The sequence below is a fragment of the Apteryx mantelli genome, chromosome 17 (assembly GCF_036417845.1).
Source record: "Apteryx mantelli isolate bAptMan1 chromosome 17, bAptMan1.hap1, whole genome shotgun sequence".
Classification (NCBI taxonomy): Eukaryota; Metazoa; Chordata; class Aves; order Apterygiformes; family Apterygidae; genus Apteryx; species Apteryx mantelli.
In genome coordinates this window covers 10,588,740-10,612,838 of record NC_089994.1, presented here as the reverse complement: position 1 = coordinate 10,612,838, position 24,099 = coordinate 10,588,740, and the positions used below count along the sequence as shown (strand labels likewise).

Below are 24,099 nucleotides of genomic sequence, written 5' to 3'. Positions count from 1 at the left end.
AACATGATAGATTGTGTATGTTCTTTTTATAGACTTCTACCACCATTTGGTTGATTAGAAGCAATCAGTTCACAATTTGGCATAAAACCATTTTACCCTTAAGAACACCCAGGAGAAGTCTTTGAAAGACGAAACCATTTGTTATGTATTTTATTTTCGCAAATGAAGCATCATAAATAACATCTGTCAGTTACCACAGCAATCTCAATTGCTTCTCAGCTGATCTGAAACTGTTCTTTAGGTACAGGCTAAAAGACAGCAAAAGATCATTAGTCACAGGATTCTGATAGTTTTATGTACCACAACAATAACTCATGGCCAGCAGAGTCTAAGACTATTTTACTGCTGCCTTTGAATTTGCCTAACAGAAACTGACCACTATATTTCGCAGATAGCCATGAAAGAATAAAGTAGGATGAGTTTCCTTTCAGTAGTGGAATGAGCTTTTTATGCCGAATCTTAAAAATTAGGAAAATAGGAGGTATTTGATAACTTTTTAAAAGCAGTTACTTTTCTTTGACCAGAGCCATGTTTCACAGCTGCTTCACGTTTGTAAAGCATTTTACTAATTTCCTTTTGCCCCTCCCTTGTGTGGCACATGTTCCTTTTGTGTAGTCACATTAATTGCTATCTAACAGCAGCTTCAAAAGCAACTGGATAGAGCCCAACGGCTTGCAGAGAAATACAGTGAACAGGAAAGAGTTGAGCTTTTACAAAAAAGTTGTGCATGAAACTGCACAGAGAGACAACAGCACATACAGCAAGAAAAGTTAACTAAATCAGAACTCTGAAACTAATTAGATTTTTTCAAAAACAGTAGTATCCTTTTAAGCATATGGATAGGCTTAGAACTTAAAGACCTAACATCTGGAGAGCTTTGAATGGAAATACAGAAGTGATGACTTCTCATTTGAGTGATTTTTAAGTATAATTTCTCAATTTATGTAGCTGAAACTGAGTGCAGAAATGGCACATTCAGTTATTAGGTAGGATTTTTTTCCTAGGACTCAGAAGACCTGTTCCAGAAGTTACTTCATTCTTGAGACCTTGTTTTTATTTTTCTGTTGTACACATGTAAAAGTCAGAAAGTTGAGGGGGAAGAGAGGGATCTGTATCTGAAGCCTTTCAGGTTGCTCAAGGCACAATTTGTAACTCAGTCCATTCTCTGCCAAGGTGAAGAGTCAGTCTGCACTGCTCTCTTCCAGCAAAAAGTAGAACTTCCTTACAAGAACAAACTAACATTCAAGGTGCACATGGTTCCCTAGTTTGATGAGTTAAGATTTGTAGCCAAATTCTTCTCTTCAGCTAATCTCTCCCTCTGGCATCTTACTAGAAGTCCACTGCACAGCTCCCAAGGGGAAGAAAGGCTAGCAAACCTGACCTTTCAACACACCACACTTTAAAAACATTTGCCAGGGATGGAGTAAGGCAGCCTTTCCCCCAGTTTAAGAGTGCTAGTAATTGCAGTCCTTTGCCACAGTTCTGTATATCCAGAGTCTTTTGTTAGACTTCCTTCTCCTTTTAGGCAAAGGCTGTGTTATTTTCAGCTTTCACAGTACTTAGGTTTTCTTCTCTGAGGAGCCAGCTAAGAATCCTTTTGGGGCAAGAAAAACTTTATGTAACTGTTACTTTTACAGGTTTTGTTTTGGTTTAGGCAAAACAAAAAGCATGAAAATTGCCTTTGATAGGCAGAGACTGAGTTCCAACCTGCCATCATTAAGGCAAGAGTTCAGTAATATCTATAATTTTACTGCAGGTCATCCTTCATCCTGGTTGATTTTTTTTTCCAGGAAGAGTACAAGATGCACCTAGGACCTGTACCCATTCTACTAAAATAGAGCAGTTGTCATCAGTTCAGTTCAGCAGCCAATACTACAACAACAAGCATTGGCAAATGCTACATATCTTGTAGCTTTATCAAAATTGATAATATATATTTATATTAAAGTTACCCAAGTCTAGGAACTGAATTATATGAAAAATAATTTCCATTTTAGAAAGAAAATTGCCAACCTGCTTCTAAAGATAAACTTGGAAATGTAATCCAAGTACACCAAACAGCAGAAGGCAAATTAGTTTTAAAAGCATGAAGTTTCATAAATATAGATGTTTTGGCAATGAGCTGTGATTTTGATCACAGGGTTTAAAAGCAGTAGGTAGGCTTGCATGTGCCATTCAAAATAAGGTTCTAACAATGAGAAATAACACAGATGTAGATCACTTTCATTTTTAAAAAAGTTATTTCCCCAGGTAGTTTTTACACAGCCAAAATGCCAATGAAGTCCGTCTCAGAAAATTCACAGTAACCCAGGCTCATAACTGTTTAAACATACCATTTTCTTCTGAAGGCTTTTCATATAATTTGGGCTTTCCAAAAATACTATGTCTAGCAACATCTGACAATGACTATTGTAAGAGGGCCAATTTTTGTTGTAACATATCACTGTCAAAGTTACAAAAGGAATACTGTTCACAGAGCAAGAGAGAACAGTTTATTTTTCTGGCTGCACATGTAACAAAACAATTACGGAGGGCATGCTAGGTTTCTCAGGAACAGCAACACCACTATTGCCTTTCTAAAAACCACACTTTGGTAGTGTTGTACTGATATTCACCAGTCTATTCTGAAACTTGCCATTATATTCAGTTACTACACTTGTGGCACTCTTAGTGTGCTATTTGTTGAATACATCCATAAATTTTAAAACTAGTAAACTAACAGTTAAACTCCAGAACGGACATATTTCCCTTGTTAATATCATTAAGAACTGGCCCAAACACTGATTTAAAGAAACCTCATCTTCCATTTATTTTAGGAAAGTCTAAGTTACTAGTAATTGAAGGAAATACTTGGTGGAAGAATCATACATACCTGCTCTGTTCTTACACTTTTTCCTGGACATGTTCCTTTAGACTCTGCCAGGGAAAAAGTACCAGGTTATATGGACCTTTGAGTTGACATAGTATGGCTGGTCTTATATTCTTAAGCTTAACTTCCTACAGGAATAGCGGACTTCAGCCATCACTTACATACATGCTCACATGTTCCCCACCTCACCTACAGTAATTTTGAGTCCATTACCTACTCTGAAAGAGACTTGATGGAAGGGCCATGGGCTGATAGACATCCTACAAACTTCTGTGATAAATTAGCAGTTAAGTAGAAGAAAAGTCCTGCAAGTATCCTTACTGAAGGATATGCATACTCATTCATTTCAGGGTAACAGAGATACAAAATGAATACTGCAATACAGAAAGAGCTTCTATCAAAGCTTATTCCTTAGACTTCAGGTAATCCATGCAGGAGACATAAGGCAAGGAAAAGAGAATTGTATCCTTCACATGCTGACGTAAAAGTGTCACTGCACTTTCAAACAAACATTTGATCAAACTCTTGCATGTGACAGAAGTATCAGCCAGCCACCATCAACACCAAAGAAAACAAGTACAGGATTGTTCCAACATATAATGTTGGATTTACTTTAAAACATTCGAGGAATTACTGTCACACAAATTCGGGCGGGGGGGGGAATAGTTTCTTGTGCAAAATCTCCTCGAGAGGAGTTATTTTCTTTAAGCGACATTCGGTACCGTGAGACACAAATAGCTACGCGGGAGCCGTCGCGGGGCCGGCAGCCGCCAATACGAGCCGTCCCGGGCGCACGCGGGACGGTGCCCCGGGCGCGAACGAGCAGCCCGGCACCACCGCAGCCTCAGCGGCTCTGCCCCGCGCCGCCGAACGTTCGAGAAGCTCGTCACACGCCTTGGGCGCCCAGCTCACCGAAAGGAAGCTTGAAAGGCCGCCGTCAGGCATGCGAGCGTGTCAGCTGCCGGGCGGCAGGGCGCCGGGTTCAGGCGCCTCACTCGTGACACTTCAGCGAACTCAAGGCTATTTGGGAAGCCGGCGCCCGCCCGCGGAGCCCAAAGCGCCAACCGGGAGGGCGGCCGGGCCCGGGGCAGGCGAGGCGAAGCCCCCGGGCTGGGGTCGGGTGGCTCTGCCAGGACCGCGCGAGAGGAGGGGGCCGCACCGCGGGACGCCGAGCCCGCGGTCCCCAGCGGAGAAGAGCCGGGAGGGAAGGGGAGGAGAGGGAAAGGCCCAGGCCCAGCGGGAGCCGGCAGCACCAGCCCCTGAGGCGGCGGCGGCACCCGCCCGGGCGCCCCGTACTCACCCAGCCCGCGGCACGGAGAACAGCATCACCCCGCTTCCAGAAGCCCCGTGGGCCAACGCGCACCCTTATTGGCTGCGGGATCCCCGCCCCCGCGCGCTATTGGAGGGGAGCTCTCCCCCTCAAGTTTCCATTGGCTGGCTGCCCCGTCGCTCGGACGCGGTTGCTGGGGCTGCCATCGCACAGGTGTCCGCCGGGCCCCTCCTCTCCCTCCCTCCCTTTCCGCCTCGCCCAGCCGCCCCGGGCGCCATGGAGGGCGGTGGGGCGGCCACCGCCGCCTCGCTCCCGCCGGGGCTGCGCTGGCCCGGCCCTGCGTCCCCGAGGTCGCCGCGGGGGGAGGCACCGGGCGCAAGCGCCGCTACGGCTGGGGGTGACTGGAGCCCAGGCGGTGTCGCGGGCTTAAAGCGCGTCGCCTTCTGTCACGGCCCCGGGTCGGCGGGTGCCGGCGGGGCCGCTGGCGCTGCGGTCTGTCCCAGGGTGTGAAATACCAGTCGCAAGGGGACGAGGGGCCCGAGGGGAGCTGCGGGGGCTCGTGCGTCCGGGGACTGGCGCGCCCAGGCCGGGGTGGGGTGGGCTCGGGGAGTGTGCATCCAGCCACCGAGCCGGGGCGGCCGTGCCCGGGGCGGCGCAGCCACCAGGGAGGCCGTGGAGGCGTCGAGGCGGGGCAGCTTTTCTGAGGATGGAGGAAAACGCAGGTGACAGAGTCAGCTTTGCTTCCAGTTACTAAGCACAGCGTGATCAGAACTGATAATTAAATCTCTGATAATTTAAATGGAACAGGTTTAAGCTGGGATTGGTCAGCTCCACCCCTTTGTCCTTTCACGCTTAAATACTGACTCAGCTAACTTACGGGTTTTTCGAACAAGATTTCAAAGTTTATTTCTGACTGTTTTTCACAGGTGGCAATAGAGAATTTCAGTGGAGCCTGTAAATTAAAATTACGGTAAAGTCTGTAAGGAAAGAGAGTGGTAAAAGCCTTGACTGCTCTTCTGGGTTATAACAATAATATAAAATAAACACAGTACGCAAAAGATGTGTAACACTAATGAAAATAGAAGACCTTCCCAGGGGTATAAGAGTAGGTAATGTGGCTTGTTAGGTAAAAACTCTCATCTCAGACTCAGAAAACCTGAAGTTAATTGTTTGCTTTACCACTGGTCTGTCATATGACATTGAGCAAGTCATCTCAGTACTTCCTTTCTCCATCTTCAACATGGGGGTGATAACATTGACCTTCATAAGGCCTTTTGAGATCTACTAATGAATGTGCTGGGTAAGTATAGTATCATCGTTACTTGTACTGTTGCTTTTGAAACACAATGATAGATTGTATTAATGACCTACATATACGTCAACTTCAATTCATATAAAGCAAAAATAGATTTATGTTTTCAGGTACAGAGCTGTTATTTAAAACAGTTATCTGACTGCAGAAGTAAATAAATTATGCAAATCTCTTAATCTCTGATTGATGAAATGCCTGCATGTTAAATGCATTAATAGCTCTTTGCTGTCAAGGAACCATAACACCACTCTGTATCTCAAAGCATAGGCTTATCACAGTGACCAGAGGTTATTTAGCTTCTATGCTTGGTACCCATTAAAAATCCTCAGATTATTATAGGTCTGCCTATCTTCAGTAGGAGTTATGTTCCTGGGGAGAGGAAGAGGAAAACTGTCTATAGGCCTGAAACTTAAATGTTGTTAGCTTTTACTGATAATAACCTATGTTTAATGCATGTGTGAAGTTAGAATAACTTCATAGAGTCATTAAAAAATTTTGGTTTTTAGGATGCTTCACAAAAGCAAACCACTACAAGGGTTTGTGAATACTGGATTTGGTGGCCATTCAGATTCTTCCTTCTATTTCCTGACTTTTTGTACTGCCTAAAGGACCCTGGTTAATATTGTCCTTCTTTAGACTCCATCTTTGGGGATCTCTGTATAGCTTCCATTGCCTATCAAACTTAAATAGTCTAATCCCAACTAGACAATGATTCTGTATCCATTTTAAATATCTTTACTGAAGAGACTGGTGGTAGCTAGCAGCGCAGAACCTCTGCTGGATAAAGCTAAAAAACAAGAAGAAGCTTGGAGAAAAGTTTGCAGAATTGTCCTTAGTCTCAAAATTAAAAGAGAAATAGTCATGGCATTTGTTTAAAAACCTTATTCTATCTTGTAAGTGTGTGAATGTATGTGTCATATAGAATGCATAAAGCACACCTTAAATGGGTTAAATATCTTTTAATTGAGAACTCTCAAAATGTAGTTGATAAAGGGGAGACAGCAGTGACCCAGGCAGAGCTTTCTAGAAATTAGTTCTTGATCTGATATTATTCAATAGTTCTATTAATTATCTAGATGGTGATGTGAAATCCTTACTAGTAAAATTTGCAAATGACAGAGCTTAGTAGATGAATGGATAATTCACATAACCGATTAGTTACAAAATCATCTGATGTGCCTGATTAAATCATCCCAGTCCAATAAAATTAATTCTAATATTGGAAAATGCAAGCAAATACATCTGGAAATAAAGAATGCAAGTGGATTGCTACTAGCTTAGCAAGGAGTGATTCAGAGAAGTATTTAGCTGTCACTATATATAAATGCTTCAACATGACCTCTCAGGATAATACTGTGGTAAATTGGACTGATGTAATCCTTTAATGTATAAAATATGGAATATACAGGAGAGAGGGGAACAGGGGAGTGATACTGCCTTTGTCCAAGCATTGATAAAAGCAACATTAGAATATTGTGCCATTTTTGGCATCCACAGTTAAGGGGGAGGAGAAAACACTAGAAATAATTTAAAGGAGGAACATAAAAATAACAGATAGATTACAAGATGTAAGATAGTGTTTTAGGAAGGGTTTTAGGAAGCTCAAGCTATTCCGCTTATCAAAGAGAAGGCGGAGAGGTGACTTGATCGCAAAGCACAGAGACCACTGCACAAGAAACAGCTATCAAAACTGGGAGGTGTTCAGCCTTGGCTCGACAGGGAGATCGAATGGAGAAAAGGCTGTTAGCCAAATGCACCAGGATCCCTTGCCAGCGTTGCCTGTCCACATTCCACCTGGATGGTTCGCTCTCCGTCACCACAAGTGTTTTGGACCTAAGTTGGACTCGGTATCTCCTAGTCTACAGCTGGGAAAAGTACGATTTAGTCTCCTAAGAACAGCAATCTTTTCGCTGTACTGGAGCCCCCGGGCCCGATGTACTCGTGTGCTGGGCTGTTCAGTGCTGTTGATACACGGGTCAAACTAGATGACATCATGGTCCCCGCTGCTTCCGATGAGAGCGCACCGTCAGCGCGGGGCTCCTGGAGGGAGCGGGCGGCACGCGGAACCGAGCTCCGTCCTCGCGGAGCCGCGGAGCCCGGCCGGCCCCTGCCGTGGCCTCGGCCCGCGCGCAGGCGGCTCTGTCCGCGCCTTGGCGCGGAGGGTCTCGGCTGCCCGGAGGCGACTCCCCCCTTTGCAGCCTGCGGGAGGCTGCCGCGCCCGCCGAGGGGGCGGGCCGCGCCGCTCGGACAGGCAGCCCCGCTGGCCAATGCTGCGCGGAGCGGCCGGCCGCGGAGCGGAAACGCACCAATGAGAGCTCGGTTGCTGGGCGCAGCCGGCGAGCGCTGCCCAATAGGAAAATTCGCGGCACGGGAGGAGCGCGTCGGTTCGTGTGCCGGCTGCAGACAGGCAGCGCGAGGCAGGGGCCGGCGCCGCGGCCGTTGGTGGCGTGTGGTCGCGGCCCCGCCGCCCTCTGCGGCCGGCGCATCTGCCCCGCCGGGCCTGTGGCGACGGAGGAGGGCAGGATGCCCCTTCCCTTCCCTGAGTGCTCCCCCCAAATGTGAATGTTGAGGAATGATTAACGCTGCTTAATAAAAGAGTTGGCGAGACGGCTACCAGCGCGGCCTGGCGGGGTAACGCGCCCCCCGCCGCCTGCGGGCCTCCCTTGAGGCGCGCTCAGCCGGGGCGAGCTTGGCGGCCGGTTGTTTTTTTAGCGCGGTTTCGGAAGGGCTGGCGTTTTGCAGCGTTGCCCCGGGACCCTTTTTTGGGGGTGGCCTTAGGAGATGGCGAGCTGCCAGGCTGGGGCGCAGGAGCGGGGACCTAGGGGCACGGCGGCAGCAAGCTCGGGCGCTTGGTCGAGAGGGGAAGCCGCCGGCGTGTTTTTAAAGCGCAGCCGAGCATAATTTAAAAAAAGGTGAACGCAAGAAAAGGGTTAACGATTCCTACCACCCCCACCGCTCGCTGGATAGAGATGGTCTTGGCCACCCTTTGTAAATAGGGAGGAATGTGGAGGTGGGAGGGGAAAGGCAGCCCAGCTCCGTCCACGGCGCTGCCTCGCGGGTAGGAAGGCGGTAGCGCGGCCGGTGCGGCGGGCGCTCTCCGGGGGGACGGCGCGGGGGGCCGGGCGCGGGAGCCGGGCGCCCGCCGTGCCGTGCCGTGCCGCGCCGCGCCGCGCCGGGGCGGGGAGCCGAGGCGAGGCGAGGCGAGGTGAGGTGGCAGCGACGGCAGCACCGCCGGCGGCACCTCGCAGGGGCTCCCGCTCCTGGGAGAGAGGAGGACGAGGGGCTTCGTCGATGCGCTGCTGAGCGACCGCCGAGTGCTTCACTGAAGAGCTTTTTTTCTCTTTTTTTTTCCCTTCCTTTTTGTACGCCCCCCTCCCCGTGGTACCGCGAAGCCGGCAGAAGCGAGGAAAATCAGGACAGAGGAGTGGGAGAAGGCGGAGGAGATGGTGAGCGGGTCGGCGCCTTGGGGGGGATGAATGCGGTCGCCGGGCGGGAGCTGCCGCGGGGCGCAGCGCCTTCGGGACGGCTTTGCGTCGCGACCGCCCGCCGGCTGCCTTTGTTTGCTAAACGTCGCCGTCTGCGGTTTGACGGCGTCCTCGGGCTCATGGCGAGGTGCGCGGCGAGGAGCGGCTGCGTGCGGAGGGCTAAAATCACCTACGCCAGCGACACGCGCACGCCGCCGCTGAGCAGCCCTACATTGTCTGCGCTCCCCCTGCGCTGCGATGGGTAGTTCCCCTCGCGTGGGGAAGTCAGTGCTCGGGTTATTTGTGGCATGCATGAGAGACGAGTCTCTTTGTAGCAAAGAGCAAACAAACCTAACCTATTCTTCACAAACGTGGAAGGATTTAAACCTATTACAGTCTTAAGAGACAAAGTAAGCTTTTTTTTTTTCTTTTCATTTTCCCTGAAAAGTGCTGCTGTGCATGATTAAAATCTAATTAATGTTTGCAAAACTTGAACAACTCTTTAAAATGTCTAGTTCAAGCATGCAAATAGCAAAGACCTCTTTCTCCCTTACGGAGGCACTTGTTAAAAATGTGGAAGAGGGAATTCTTACAACATCTACTTTGTTTTTTATAGTGTACTCTTGTGCCTTAGGTAGGTCAAAATGCAAAATGTGATTCTTAGCATGTAAAAAAATACTAAGCTGATTTTTAGGGCAAGTAGGAATTTTGTTTTGATATTAATAATATTTTAAACACTAGATAGAAGTTTGTGGGGGGGGGGAGAACACCGTTTTGTATTAATGAGAATGATTTATGCTAAAAATCATGATCCCAAGTGACAGAATATTGACATTGGCTGATTGTGTCTTCCTGTGGCTAAAATGCTGCAGTCTGTATTAAGTACATTACCCCTTTAAGCTTCTATGAATTTAAACATTTTGTTTACAAAATTTTGGAGGACTACATGGTGCAGTAGTGAAACCTGAAATTCTGGTGGCTTTGAAATGTTACAGGGTAGTGTAATAAAGATAACTGCTGTTGCTTGTTTAATCTGCTTTGGAACAAATGATAATTTGTTATATGAAATAATACAGCATGTATACGATGACTAAAGTAACTGAAAAGGCTGGATAGTTCATAGTTCCTACAGGAAAAAATAAGTTGTGAGGTATGCTATTCTCCTCAGCATGCAAGATATTTGGATGGATGCTTGTTAAATTTATTTTAAGCAACATCTCTGTAAATGCTTGTCTGAAATATTTAAATTATACGCTCCATTAGGCAAATGGGTTTATCTTTCCTTTGCTTGGCTAGAGGAATGTATTGAGAAGGCAAGGTTTAGAGGAACAATACAGTTTGACTGCATAGTTTCACTGCATAGTTTATCCTCATGTATTGTCCAGAGATGCTTAGAATGTATTTTATTTGACGTTGCTTGTTATCATAACAAAGTTGACTTTGCTGATTTTATTTTTTGATTTTTTTTATCCCATAGTTCCTCTTAACATGAATAACTGAAATTCAATTAATGTAACTATAGATTTGATCTAATATTAAGACATAATTGATGAAAACAGTTCCTGCCTTTGATTTTCATCTCTTCATTGCAGGGACTTTGAATGGATTTTAGTCTTGGTAATTCTTTAATATTGGAAGAACCGATAGGAGTTACAAATAAAGAGAAATTCATATTGTATTTAGTTAGGACACTGCACTGGAAATGGCAGAATTCCTCCCTTTGCTTATACTTTAAATTTTGCTCAAACTGCAGCTTAGGGATAATATTTTATCCTGAAGGCCATCTGCATGCATATAACAGTTATATAAAACTAAGCTTCTGTATCGGATTTTATGTAATGCAACACACTATATTTCTGCAGTGTTTTTGGTGGATTTTGGTTAGTGTCTGAATTGATATACTGTGAGAAAGCCTGTTAGAATTCTTGTACTACCAGATTTATAATTTGTTGCTCTTAATATTTCATTGTGTGGGTATAAATCATTGACACCAGTGTTGTCTCATGCTTAGCTGTAAAGGCATTTGTTTACTACATCTAGCTTATGCCTTTCCATTATAACCAAAATATGACAGTGTCTTGTCCAGTGTGAGTGCATTCTGTTACTAATAACCATCAAAGTAATCTTCAAAGCAGAAAGGTTAGGTCAAATTTTTTACTCTCTTGCCCCTCTCTACAAAAGGAGAAAAAGGCCAACGCCAGGGTTATACCAACATGCACAGGAAAAGAATTTCAGAAGCATTGGATTCATTGACATTATTCTGACTTTATATGAGAGTCACCTGAAATTAGCACTGAGCCTGCCTTTTTTTTTTCTTTTTTTTTTTTCATTAAAATGCCCATGTTTTTAGAAAAGTATTCTTTCCATAATACAGAACATTTAGGTTACACACGTAACTACGCAAACATTGTATATTCTTCAGAAAAGGGGTGTAAAACCATGATATTGCTAAAGCATTAAGGGCATGAACAAGGAGATCTCAACTGTTCTCTTAAATTCCAGACTGGGCATGCTCTATGTGTGTCCTGAAGCAAGGTTAGCCACATATCTTGACAGACATTTGGGGGGGGGAGGGAAGGTAGGAACTGACTAAAATATTTTAGATATCTCTCAGCTAATTTGTGTAAAACAAAGCCAAACCCAACACACAGTGGCACAAGTTTTCTTCCCCCCATTAGTTCTTTTCACACTTACTCTCACATTTCACAGTCAATCAAAAATAAACCATAAAGCTACTTCTGGTTCCATATGCTGAGGTTCTAGGGTTCTAGCTCTTCTGGGTTAGCTCGGGCTGCATTCCTTTTAAATAGTATCCAAGACAAATAACTTGCCTAATTTCAGTGACTCTTGCTCTTTTTACGTGTCTATTTTTCTGCGGTGTTGTAGAACAGGCAACTTAATCTGGTAAGATCCAGTTTTTTGAAAGGCTGGCAAATCAGCCTTATGGCAGTCACATTTTCAAGAAGTAGCATTTTGGTGTATACACGTGGCTAATCATTTAACAGTAGGTGTCTATTATTCATCATTAGTTTATATACATACTCATCAAACAAAGTATCGTTTTTAGAGTCCTGATTAGACTCAGTGATTGCCATTGTTTTTCAGTACAGTGTGACATCTTTACCCACTAATATACATGCCTCTTTTGGTACATCAATCAATCTTAGAAATAAAAAATGTGCAAGAGACCCATTAAGAAAATATGTATGGGTGGTATTCCTAAATATTTTAGTCTCTTGTAGAGATCACTTTAGTTTAGCTAGTTAAGCCCATATCTAGTCACTAGGCTAGAGTCTACAAAGAACATGACTGAATATATCTTCTTATAATAGCTGTCATTACTGGGAGCATACCAATATTGAAACAAATGGCCTCTGTGTGAAAATAATGAATCTTAGCTAAGGAACGCACCATTATACCCCTGAAATAGCTTCATTTATTTATTTTTACTGATTTGCTATCAAATTATGTAAAATACTTGCTATAGAGTTGTATGTTTTGTCATCCAGTCTACACAGAATTAATGGAAATGTCACTGGTTCAGGTAAGGGCCATCTGAATTTGGTTTTAAGAGGCTGGCCACAATCAAGTCAAGAGATCTGCTTAATCATATCTTTAAAATCAGGTCCTATGAGGAGTTAACCTAGAGAAACAAAATCAGTGCATACTTTTGAAGATGCCGAAATCTGTGTTTTCTCAAGGGTGAACTTTTTACACAAGCTAGAAAATGCTTGCTTGGAATAGTTAAACTGATGTGAGAACCTGAATATGTGAGACTGAATATGTGCAGTACTGCATCTCTCTAAATACCTCTTTATGAAGGATCTGTTGGTCTGGTTCTACATGTCTTTATACTGAGTAATCAGCTGATATTGGTTACAGTGAGATAAACTGAGCAATTTTGAGTATTGAGTATATTTTGTAAGAGCAAAATTAGGATTGTAAATCACAGGTTCCAGGCTGAGTAGCCTGAGAAAATAATTGTCTTCCAGCAGTTGTCTAACGGCTGTTGAACTGAGAGAGGTTGATTGTGGTTTAGGGTCTGATGGGCAAGTCCTCTTTTTCGCTGTGGTTTCAGAGTTCTCAAAATTGTGCTGACGTGGGAAAGAAATGACTCTCAGTTTAAGATATGGATCTCCCATTTTAGAGGCAAAGCAGGTTTGGGAAGCCTGTAGAGATTTTCTCCCTTCTTCCGTATTTGTATGGTCAGACGTAAATCTCCCGTCCTAGAAATTTATCATGCTTTTTGGCTACTAATTTATTTACAAATAAATGGAAACTGCAAGTAGATGTTACATAGTTGTTTAGAAGAATGGGACCATATAAAGTAGAGCTATTACTACAATCTAATAAAGTCTGTGGAAAAACATAATATTGGGAAGGACTGGAAATGATTTTAAGATATTGGATTAGAGAAGCATTTTTCAAAAGGAAAATATTGCTCTTCCTCCTAAACAGAAAATCTTTAATACTTCTTAGTGATGGTACTATGCTTTGTACAACTTTCACAGAAATCAATAATCATCAACAATAACGATAGAAACTCCTGTCATCAGTGATGACAGTCTTTGGTTATGAGTGACTGATTTGGGTGTTGGTGTCTGCAGCAAGAAACTAACTCTGACACTGCTGGTGGCAGTATTAAAAGACATCAAAATTCATTAAGAACACATGGGAAGACTGGGTTTCTGTGCTTCACTTTCCAATTTCTATTGCACTGGGAAGACCATTCTGTGTTTTTTGAAGTTCACGCAGTATACTGTGTCTCTACAGAGATGACATCTTTCCTAGGTAGTTTAGGATCTTTGTCCCGAAAGGTGTTTGACTGTAGTGTCAAAATCTCCCGTGCATGCCTCAGTTTACGTTGTTTCTAATTATGATTTTCCCACATCTCAGTGCACATGCATTTTTATTTTGGAAGCTGCAACAGGGTTTCCATGAGCTACAATGTAGCGAGTCTGCCACTAATCTGTTAGCTTGTGATTTTGTAGGTCAGGGAGGAATTGAGATTTTGCTATCTAACGAGTATTATCTCTTTGCTGCTTCAGTGCTTACATGATATCTCAAGTTGGCTAATGATTAAAAGGACATAGTCAAGGTATCTTTCACAATTTAATTTTTATTATTTGTTTGTCTAGTTATTGCTGTCATAAGCCATTGGAAGCTTGCATTCTAGTGCCTTACCAACAGACTCTTGTCCTTCAGAACAATTACTGTTTAGCTGCTTATGGTCTGTTTAAGAGTTGTGAAGCATTTACTGTCTTCTGAAACACATCACTGAAGAACTACAGCCTGAACATTGCAAGCGAGACAGGGAAAAAGCAAGTAAGATCGGTTTGGGGCCACTCTTGACATTGTGCAGTTATGATGAACCCAAAGTATTTCTTCTTTTCCTTCTTTCTCTCAGAATTTAATAATTTGGGAGTATAGAATTAGGTATCATTCTTTCCTTTTGATAGGCACTCCTGAGAGCAGACTTCCCAGGGGACTGATTGCAAGACCTGCATTCTCAGTTGGATACATTTTGAGTTATCTAATGAAGTAATCCCTGTAAGAACTCTTACAGCTATAGTGACCTTGACTTACTTTGAGGTGCTGAGCGGTAGCTTAATTTGAAGTACTGGGCAGAAAAAATATCTTCACAGGATCTAGGCTTTGTACCACATTTGCCTTGTGTTATTTTTTTAATTAGATTTTCTTTTCTTATTTCTTCTATCATAATGGAACGTTCAAAAAAAAAAAAAGAGATGAAAACTCTTGAGAAGTTAACAGTGTTAAAATAAGCAGTAGGAGGGCAGGATACATGCAAAATTTTCTTTTATAAGGAAGACTTATGTCTTCCATAGTTCCTCAGACTGATTAATGTCAGGCAGTTCCCATGAGCATCCTTGCAGAGGCGAGTATCCAGTAAGGAGCTTCCATGTGGCAAGACAAGTTCTGGTGGAAAATGGTGTGTAATTTAAGGCTTCTTGTGTAGCAGAAATGCATAGGCATGTGGTTTTGGAGTAGAAAGAGTTAAATTCAACTTCAGCAGGTGCAGCAAGGTTTTGAATAGTGAGAGTGAGGCAGCTGAAAGCTTTAGGTGACCTTAGTTTTGGCGCTATGTTATGTAAATTGCCATTGTTGTCTGCTGACTTGTAAAAGCAGGTGTGGTTTTTGGAGCTCTAACAGAATACTGTTAACTTGCTAGATTCATGAGTTAAATATTTAAAAAAACCTTTTAATAAATTTGATGTGGACATCTATTGAAAACAGTGCTAGGAACATTTAAATTCTTGGCAATATTAAAAAAAAATGATTTAATGAGACTTACTAGTTGGATCCATTCTGACTTTTGTAAGTGGAAATGTTTACCTTCCGGGAATACCAAAAGGTATGTATTAAATCAGTCCAGAAGAGAGTTAGCAAAGCCTGGATTTTTTTTTCTTTTTTTCCATAAACTAGAGAAAGAGTTATCTTTGCACAGAACAGCCCAGTGTTCCACTGTCAGTAATGGTCTTGGTGGAGATGTAGATATTTTTGTAGGTTCTAGCAATGTATGTGATGTGTTCATTCAAATAGAGACCTTTGCTTTCACTAGGTAACAGCAATTTTTTTAAAAACAAAAAAATGCTACAGTTACTTGTTGCGGTAACAATGTCTTTGCTTAATTTATCTACATTTGTTGTAGTGTTAAGTGAGTGAAACTAGAGCTACTGTTGCCAAGAACTTAATTGTCTGTTCTTCATTTGCTATGGGAGTGTAATTTCTACCCATGGGTTGGAAGCATATCGGTGTAGTTCCTCCATGGGACCTTCTCATTACAATAGAAGTTCTTTATTTAATCTGGGTTATGTAATGATAATTTTTAATTTATTTTTAAATAACTGAATTCTTGGTCATTAAGTAATTCCTACTCAGGCCAGTGACAGGAGTGCTCACTCAGACTATCACTGAATTATTCCTATGACTAACAGACTTTATTGCAGTGAGTGTCCATTTTTGCTGGATTCACTGCTTGATGACTAACTTCTGAGAGAGCTGGATGTATGTAGCGATATTGGGTAGACTAATTTTTGCCTTTTTTTTTTTTTAATTAAAAAAAAAAATCTCTTGACAGCATGCAGAATACCAAAGGTTAGAGATTTCCCTAAAGCAGAATGGGCTGCAGTGTGACTTCAGATCTGGTTTGTAATATGTGGACTACCTTGGGGGAGGAGAATCTGATGTTTGACACTTCAGGTGGTTATGATGACTTTAGGCACATCAATTAGATGCCTAAGGTAGAAAAGGCAGTCACTTCTGACCGGATATAAAATCCGTGGATAGAGAGAGACAGACTTATCTAGAGGTTGATTCAAAGCGTAAGTCCAATTTAAGTGCTTTAACTGGCGCCTTGGAGGAGCCTCTCTCTCATCAATGAGTAACAAATATGGATAGTGTAGAGAGACTAGTTCCTTAAGTTAAGCATGCACGTCAGGTGCTGAAAGTGAGACAGCACGAATATTTTCCTTGAATACATCAAAACATTTAAGAACACTGACATGGTGGGTATTTTACTTGTTCATTGATGGGATGAATGTTCTTTAGATAGCTGTTCATAAACTTCTATGAGGTTATTGTAGAAGACTGAAGAAAGAAATTTTTGTCATTTTGTGCAGTTGTCAAAATTTTGAATGAATTCTTCTGATTGTTGGTTGAATTTCTTGTGATGTGTATGAACATAACATCACTCATATCAGTCTAGTAGAATCCGTAAGCTTGCTGCTCTAAGAGTTTCCATTTCAGTTTTGCTTTTATTGAGAAAGTAGAAGGAAGCATTAGACATGACTGAATACAGAGAGAAAGGTGGGCATGAGCATGACTGACAGTGTTATGCTAGGACTTGTCAAGGAAAATCCCTCTATTATCAACACAAGATGCATAGGAAATTTAATTTAAAAATTGTTTCATAAAAACACAGTATTCTTTTAAAGTGGTGCCTCTTTAAGGAAATGCAAGCTTTATTAGATGTTGCAGTGCTGCTCTAGAATGTATAGGGAACACATTATTGGTGTAGACACTTCTAACAATATTCTACTCTTTGAGATATAATCCTACTAACATTTTAGTAATCCTTTTCGATGGGTTAAAATGACTTAAAGATTAAATTGCTGGAAATAGGAAATCTTTTGCCTCTCATGGCTGAATCTGTTTCTCCATTTTGATAGGCCAGTGACAATGAGCTCTTCTTGTTTGCTATGTGTTACCTATTTAGGTCAGCTCCTGAAGTATTTGAAAGAAAAATGCTTATATATGGTAAAAGTACAATAGTATTAAGTGTGTTTAATACAACCATGATAATAGCATGTTATCTATGTTTGACTTTTCAATACTTCACAACTCTGACTCATAGTTAGTAAAAATACAGTACAGCTATTGTATATTGCTGTCAAGCTTTGATTTAGAAATAAACCCCATTTTAAAAAAGTAAAGTAGTCTAACATTCCTAGTAGAACTCTGTCTGATGCAAAGAAGCTTTATTCATGTGATTTGTAGAATGGCAATAACCCCCAATAAAACTTTGTTTCAGTTTCACATGTCAATAAGTACATCCAATAATGGTCCCAATGTGTTAAAAACATAGTTTTACTGTATGCAGTAGCCATAAACTTGAGAATTTTCTGGTATCCTTAAAATGTAGTCTCTTCTGCCTGAATAAATATCACATTTGACTTTATTTTATCAATGTAATGTCAAGTGAAGTGTCAAACATGAATGCTGACTTAAACTGGCAGTGTTCTGCTTTGCGCCACAGGCTGGGTCATGCCATGCTGTTATAACTTCTCCACATATTTTTGGTCTGGTTGTTCTTTAATTCAGTGTGACAATACAAGTAGTGAGTTATTGACAGCTGCTAAAGTGAGACCATTATGACTATAGTCAATAACACACCTGCACAGAATAACAACTACTATGAGGGACATACTTTGTATTGATTCAGAAAGTCATGCTGTCTCCACTGCCCCAAGTCTGCTACTTCCATAATTTGGGTAATAAAATCTCTACTTTAGAGAAGCTTTTATTAAGTTAAATACCAAGAAATGATGACATATCAATATGTAAATTACATATTGAAGATTTTACTACAAACAGAAATAGCCCTTGCTAAATTCCTGTGGGTCCTGATTCAGGACCAAGGTACTTCCTTACCACAGGCAGAAAGATAATGGAAGTAAAAACCCCTGTTCCCTCTCCGGAGGCCATATTTAGAGATGGAGGGTCAGACATCTTGGTTTGGGGATGTGAGATAACCATGGAAGCTTACTGAATCATACGGTCTGTAAGTTTGAATCTTTCTCACTATTTCTTTTTCAATAATAGTAATCATCATTCCAGTTTTGTCCTTAAACTGGAATGTAATTTTCTCTTAATTTTACTGATACATCTTTCCCTCTAATTGAGGAACACATTTTAAAAGATTGCTGCTATCTTCTGATTTTCTTTTCCAAGCCTAAACTCAATGAAATTAAACAGAACATGCACATTATGACCAGGAATTTTGGAACAAGTGTGTTCCTTAAAAAGTATTATCTGTCTTCCTGGAGATGCATCTATATTCCCTTATTGCCACCTCTCTGTTTATTTCATTGATCAGATGATTAGACACGAGTCCAATGGAAAATTACTGTGTGATTGTATTGAATGGAATAAAATCTCTTCATGGGTTTTAAGCATAGTAAGAAAACTTTAACAATGTATCACAAATAGTCTTGGCATGTGAAGTGTATACTAAGCTTCAAGTTCTATTGCTTATATAAATTTATATGTATTTTATAGATTCTTGATCTGAATTTCAGACAGAAAACTCAAGTTTGCTAGTATTGCAGACATTAGCTGCTTAGCATATACCCTTCTATTTCTGAGGGTCTTTGTATCCAAAGCACCTACAGTTTGTCAACAGAGTAACATCAGTGTAGTCCAGAGCAATAGGAATGTCTTCAGTTCTACTGTACTTCAGATTATTAAATAAAACCGTAATTCCTGGTAAACTCCTTGATCTTGCTTCTTGCCTGTCTTCTGTTTAGCGTAGGTATTATGCCAAAACTGTAGTTGCTCTAGGATCAATTACGGTGTAAAAGGACTGGTCTGTGTTTTAAAGGTTCAGGACTCAGTGCTAAGAAGCTCAGCATCAGGACTGTTTAGTGAAACCTTTCCATACCTTTTTTGGGGTAAATTTAACCATATTCTTAGTGGGATATTACATTCTTTTTGATATAATAATACATTACATACTTGGTTGTTTTCTGCTTCCTTCATTCTGGTGAACAAATCCTGAGATACCAATACCAAAGTAAGACAAATAATAGCCCAGACAAAATGGTGTTCCTCAGACAGTTTTCTTAGGATAGTATTCATGAGCTCACTCACTAGTGTTTTTGTATATGGCAAAATATCAGCAGAAAACACATTCTCAAAGAAGATATTTTCTTGGAAGAATATTTGCCACATTAGGTTTGTTTCCCCCCCCCCCCCCCATCCTGACATGCTCCCGTAGGTGATAAATGGAGTCTTCAGCTATTACAAACTACTTACTTACTGCGTTGATGTGAAGTTTTTGAATAGCAACCCATGCTCACCTATCTGTTCAAGGAAACAACTACCTCGTTTCATTTATGACTCCACAAAACACTTCTCGCGGTTTTAAAGCAGAGAAACATTATTACAATAACTTGGAATTTCAGAAACTTTAGTTTTTATGGGACTGAAGAACTGATGTTAAGCAGAACTGAGGTTTGTTATATTCATTAGCTCTCCAGGAAGATCTGATGTAACTTTGCTAGTGACTTATAGCCCAATAACAAAATTCTTGTTTTGCATTGTTATCTGTGATCTTTTTTTAAATCAGAAATTAACATAAGCACAAAGTATTATTGACTATATAAAGGTTAATCTATAATAAATAAATAATTTTGCTGAGCAAATATTTGCATTTAAATGATCAGGAGGTAATATAGGATTCTATTTTCCAAGGGATATTTCCTGATATTTGAAAACACTTACTCTCTTCCCAATGAGAAATTTTGATTCTTCCCTCCCCTGCCCCACAGACAGGTATTATTGTACTTTTACTGAGACAGAAAAAAGAGGGACAGAAATTTCACAGGGGAATTTCTTGAGCTGTTGGACCTTCTGCTAACAAGGATCTGATGAGTTTTGCAGCCTGACATATTCGAATTTCATTTGAAGGCAGATCAGTGATGATTCAATTTTGAATAAAAGGAATATGAGAGAACCTCTGAGCGATTTAGAGTTAAGATGATATCTTGTCTGAGACTTTCAGTTTTCCCTTGGGAACTTAGGCCCAGATTCTTAAAAGGATTTAGGCACCCAGCTCCTGTTGAATTCCCTTATATTTCTTTAAAATACTCTCACTGAAAGCAGGGAAAGCAGGTTTCTGAATCCTTCTGAAGATCTAGACCACAGGTACCAACTTTCTTTGACTTGTTTCTTTTGGATTTATACAGATGTTCCAGTTTTGTTTAAAAGCAAAGATTGGTTATTTGGTAAGATGTATTGGCAGGTATGTTTAAAGAATTAAATTATTGAGTTATTAAGAAATCCACTTGCAGATTAATTATAGAAGAATATGTCTAATTTCCCAGATTATTAAACTAAGAAGAGCTTTTAGCACAAAACAGTAGCTTGATTTTTGCTTTGCTTATTTGGGGGGATTTTTTGATGTCCAAATATAAATGTATATAAATATACACAGATGATATCTCATTAGCTACTGAAATTCACGGGAGTTGGAAGGCTTCAGGTCATACAGTGAACGCCAGCATCCTGTGGCCTTTCCGGTGTGTTTGTTTAAAACTGTGTACACAGGTTTGGAGGCATTCAACACATTCCTAAACCTGAGTAAAAGAAATTCAGAGGTACTCATGACAGTGAAGAGTTTCAAAATATAGTGTTTATACTATTGCAAGATGTATGTCCAGTCTCCAGTTGAGATTGTATAATTCAGAGAATATTGAACATTCACGCTTGCCTCAGGCTGTCTAGTGGGCTATATTGCCCACAATTAAATAGATGAGTGCGCAAATAAGTGTAGGCATCCTTCCAAACAACTCTATCTATATTTAGCAAATTCTTCTCATTTCCTCCTCTGTGGGAGGGTAGTGATGTTGGTAACCTTAATATTGACCAATAGTACTGTGAATGTTTTAAGCCTTGTCCTTCAAGATGTTTTACTTTCTCATATTATTTTGACCTTGTATTCTCTCCCTTTTTCTTGGATTAAATCTTTATGTCCTAAGCAAACGATTTTCTTCACATTCTCTGGCTGAATTTAAAAATAAATAAAAGCCTGTTCTTTGTGCTTTGTGCCACAAAAGAATGGAAAGAACTTGAAAGTTTCACAGGTTAAATGCTCTGAAATTTATGAAGGATATAACCAAGGCAGGGGGGCCATACAAAGAAATTTCTCTTTTTCTGGAAGGCAAAGCTATACATTCCATAACTTTTAACCTCATTTTATGCCTCAGTATTTGAAGGACCACAATGCCTCTTTTTAAAATGCAGCAAGTTTTCCATCTAAAGTTACCTTTAGAAAATACTCAATTCACAGTTTGTCTAGTTTTCTTAACTGATATTTGCATCTTCCTTTCTCAAGCTTCTGGATCATGCAAATATGTATTAAAGTTGATGCTGTAGTTAGCAGGCTTGAAAGATGCAGTGCAATTCCTGTTATAATCTGCATTGTTTTCCTAAATAAATGACTAACTTCAATTTAAGAAAGCAAGTATAACAGTTTAATCTCATATTTGGTATATTGCTGCATTGAGATGTTGTGTTTCAGTAGGGAGAATTTATAACTGCTAGATTTGGACAGTGGCTGGTGTGAATTTTCTTTATTAGGAAAGGGAAATATTCCAAACTCCCGTCTATCTGAGGCCAGAACAACACTATGTACAGGTTTTCATGAATTCAGTTTCTTTCTGTGTTTTCATCAGGAAAAAGCAGTTTAACATTAATTTATAGAGATGAATCTTAAGTTGCAGAACTCACCACATCAATCAGTAATGCCAAAATATGATGCAAAAGCTCTTGTTGCAATGAATTTTAAAGAAATAGATACAGCATTGAGTAGGAAAGCTCTCGAACTAGAGTGATAGAAAACCAAGTCAGAGCAAGTTAAATCATAGCATGTAAAGACCTATCAGATTATCTGGTCCATCTTTTGCAAGATTTGCCCATGTAGCACATAAAATCTTTGCTTCAAGCTGGAATGTTGTGTAGTAGTTAAGGGAGGAGACCTTGGGTTTCATTTCGGTCCCTTCTGCTAATTTTGGAACGTGTTTGTTTCAGTTGCCTCTTTCCCATTTTTTACTTTTGAGTATCCTATTTCTTAAGACTTAGTTGCGCTAAAGGTAGAGACTACAGATACTGTTCATGGGACATCGGGTGACAAAAGTGGATAAAACTTGTATCATGTTTTAGTAATACAGTACTTACTATAGCATTAATCATGGTTCCTGAGTCAGCTGCACCACTGAATCTCTTAGGTCTGCGACAGTAGTCCGAGTTTAGCACTTCCTTCTCTTTCTTACAGGTGAGGAAAATACTGTTTCCTTTTCTTTCAAATATGAATTTGTATAAATGACATAACCTCCATTTGCATTCTTACAGCCAGGTGCCTGGCTTTGGTCTTTTAGGAGAATAAAGTAAGATATAGTAATAATTTCTGAAAGTATATCCTTGAAACTACCAGCATGTTATATCATTTCATTGTCATCACAGAAATCTGAGCTGTACAGTAAGTAAATGATTTCACATTGGAACTTTGACTGAAGTTTATCTGTATGGGGTTTCCTCTGAATCTGGGCAGTTCTGCTGTTCTTCTGCCTTTTAAGTATCTTCCACATAACATCTGCTTCCCAAGATCTCATCATTCTGCTGGTTAGAAAACTTCTCAATACTTGAATTTATTTATTTTTATTTAGCCAGTTCATACCAATTTGTTCTTGTGCTTCAGTGGCCTTTCTCTGTCCATGAGACTTACATGGTTAGTTTATTTAGTTAGAGCAGTTCTACCCCCTTTCAGCCTTTGTTTTGCTAGGCTAAATAATCCAAATTCTTAGCAGTCTCCTCTCATAAAATGGGTGTCCATTCCCTGATAGTTCTAGCTTCTAGCAGTTCATACTTAGGCCAAGTCAATCTTTCTCTAATATGGTTCTTCAGAATGTTGAATACCAGATGCAGTTCTTCTGTTGCCATCTAGTGTGGGCATATTGGCATTAGTAATTCCCCCCTTCTATGGGAAATACTTCACTACTGCGTCCTAGTATTACATTGTCCTCTTTCACAGCACATAGTGTTGCTCTCTGAGTTACTGTATAGTTGACTAATACTTTTTTTCCTTCTCTGCTGAAGAAAATCAGGTTAGGTCTACAGCTGTTACCTTTACTAAAAAATATATATATATATTTACTTTGCAATGGAAATTTCTTTCTCTGGAAGGAAAACTTTCTCTGATAAAATCTAATATACTGTGTGTTTTGCTTTTTCAGTCAGACGTAATGAAGAGGTTTACATAAAGAACCAGGCACTAAAGATAAAGTAATAGTTTAGATAGAGAATATCTCAACAAACATTCAAACAAAATAGCCAAGAGAGAGTATACTGCTCCTTTACTCAGTACTGGTGATGTTTCTCTTTTACTAAAGCTAGAATGAGAGAGGATTCAAGTAACACTATTTCAGGACCATATGTCTAGAAAAGAGGGAGGGATTTAATGTGAACTAAGAGACTGCACAGGGAATGTTAGGAAAACGCTAACATACTGGCAAAGGAACAGAGAAAGTGAAGGTGTTTTCCCCAGCAGAAGATGGGCATTAGTTGGACTGAGGAAACTGCAAAAGTTGGCAATAGAAGATTTATGCATGAATAAGACTGGTGTGTATTGGCTTTTTATTGTTTTTTGCCTTTTGTGCTACAGGTTTAATACCTGTGAGATAACAAATAATTAATGCTACATTTGGAAGGTGTTGTGTTTTACTTTATCAAACAAATTGGCTACTGATCCCTGTGGTGAAAGAGTTTACAGATGCCAAATGGAGTTGTTGGTTGCAATAACATAGCCGGGTAGGGAGGCTGAAGGCTGGAGATTCAGCCCATGTGTGATTGTACCACATGGTTCAACACATGATAGAGAAAGCTAGAT

General features: G+C 40.8%; 2 protein-coding genes across 4 annotated transcripts in view; one reads left to right on the top strand and one right to left on the bottom strand.

Annotated features, from left to right (window-relative positions):
* The window catches only part of TANGO2 (transport and golgi organization 2 homolog), a 45,780-nt gene extending 41,956 nt beyond the window's left edge, over positions 1–3,824 (bottom strand). Inside the window, exon 1 of one of the 2 annotated variants that reach the window (XM_067307099.1) lies at positions 3,782–3,824. The gene's annotated coding sequence lies outside the window, so the exon portion shown is untranslated. Of the gene's footprint in view, positions 1–2,872; positions 2,918–3,781 lie in introns of those variants that run through there. The other variant, XM_013945547.2, reaches the window with a different exon arrangement.
* A 4,502-nt stretch (positions 3,825–8,326) lies between these two features.
* Positions 8,327–24,099, top strand: part of ARVCF (ARVCF delta catenin family member) — a 305,181-nt gene continuing 289,408 nt past the window's right edge. Inside the window, exons 1-2 of one of the 2 annotated variants that reach the window (XM_067307355.1) lie at positions 8,327–8,363; positions 8,844–8,897. The gene's annotated coding sequence lies outside the window, so the exon portion shown is untranslated. Of the gene's footprint in view, positions 8,364–8,651; positions 8,898–24,099 lie in introns of those variants that run through there. The other variant, XM_067307353.1, reaches the window with a different exon arrangement.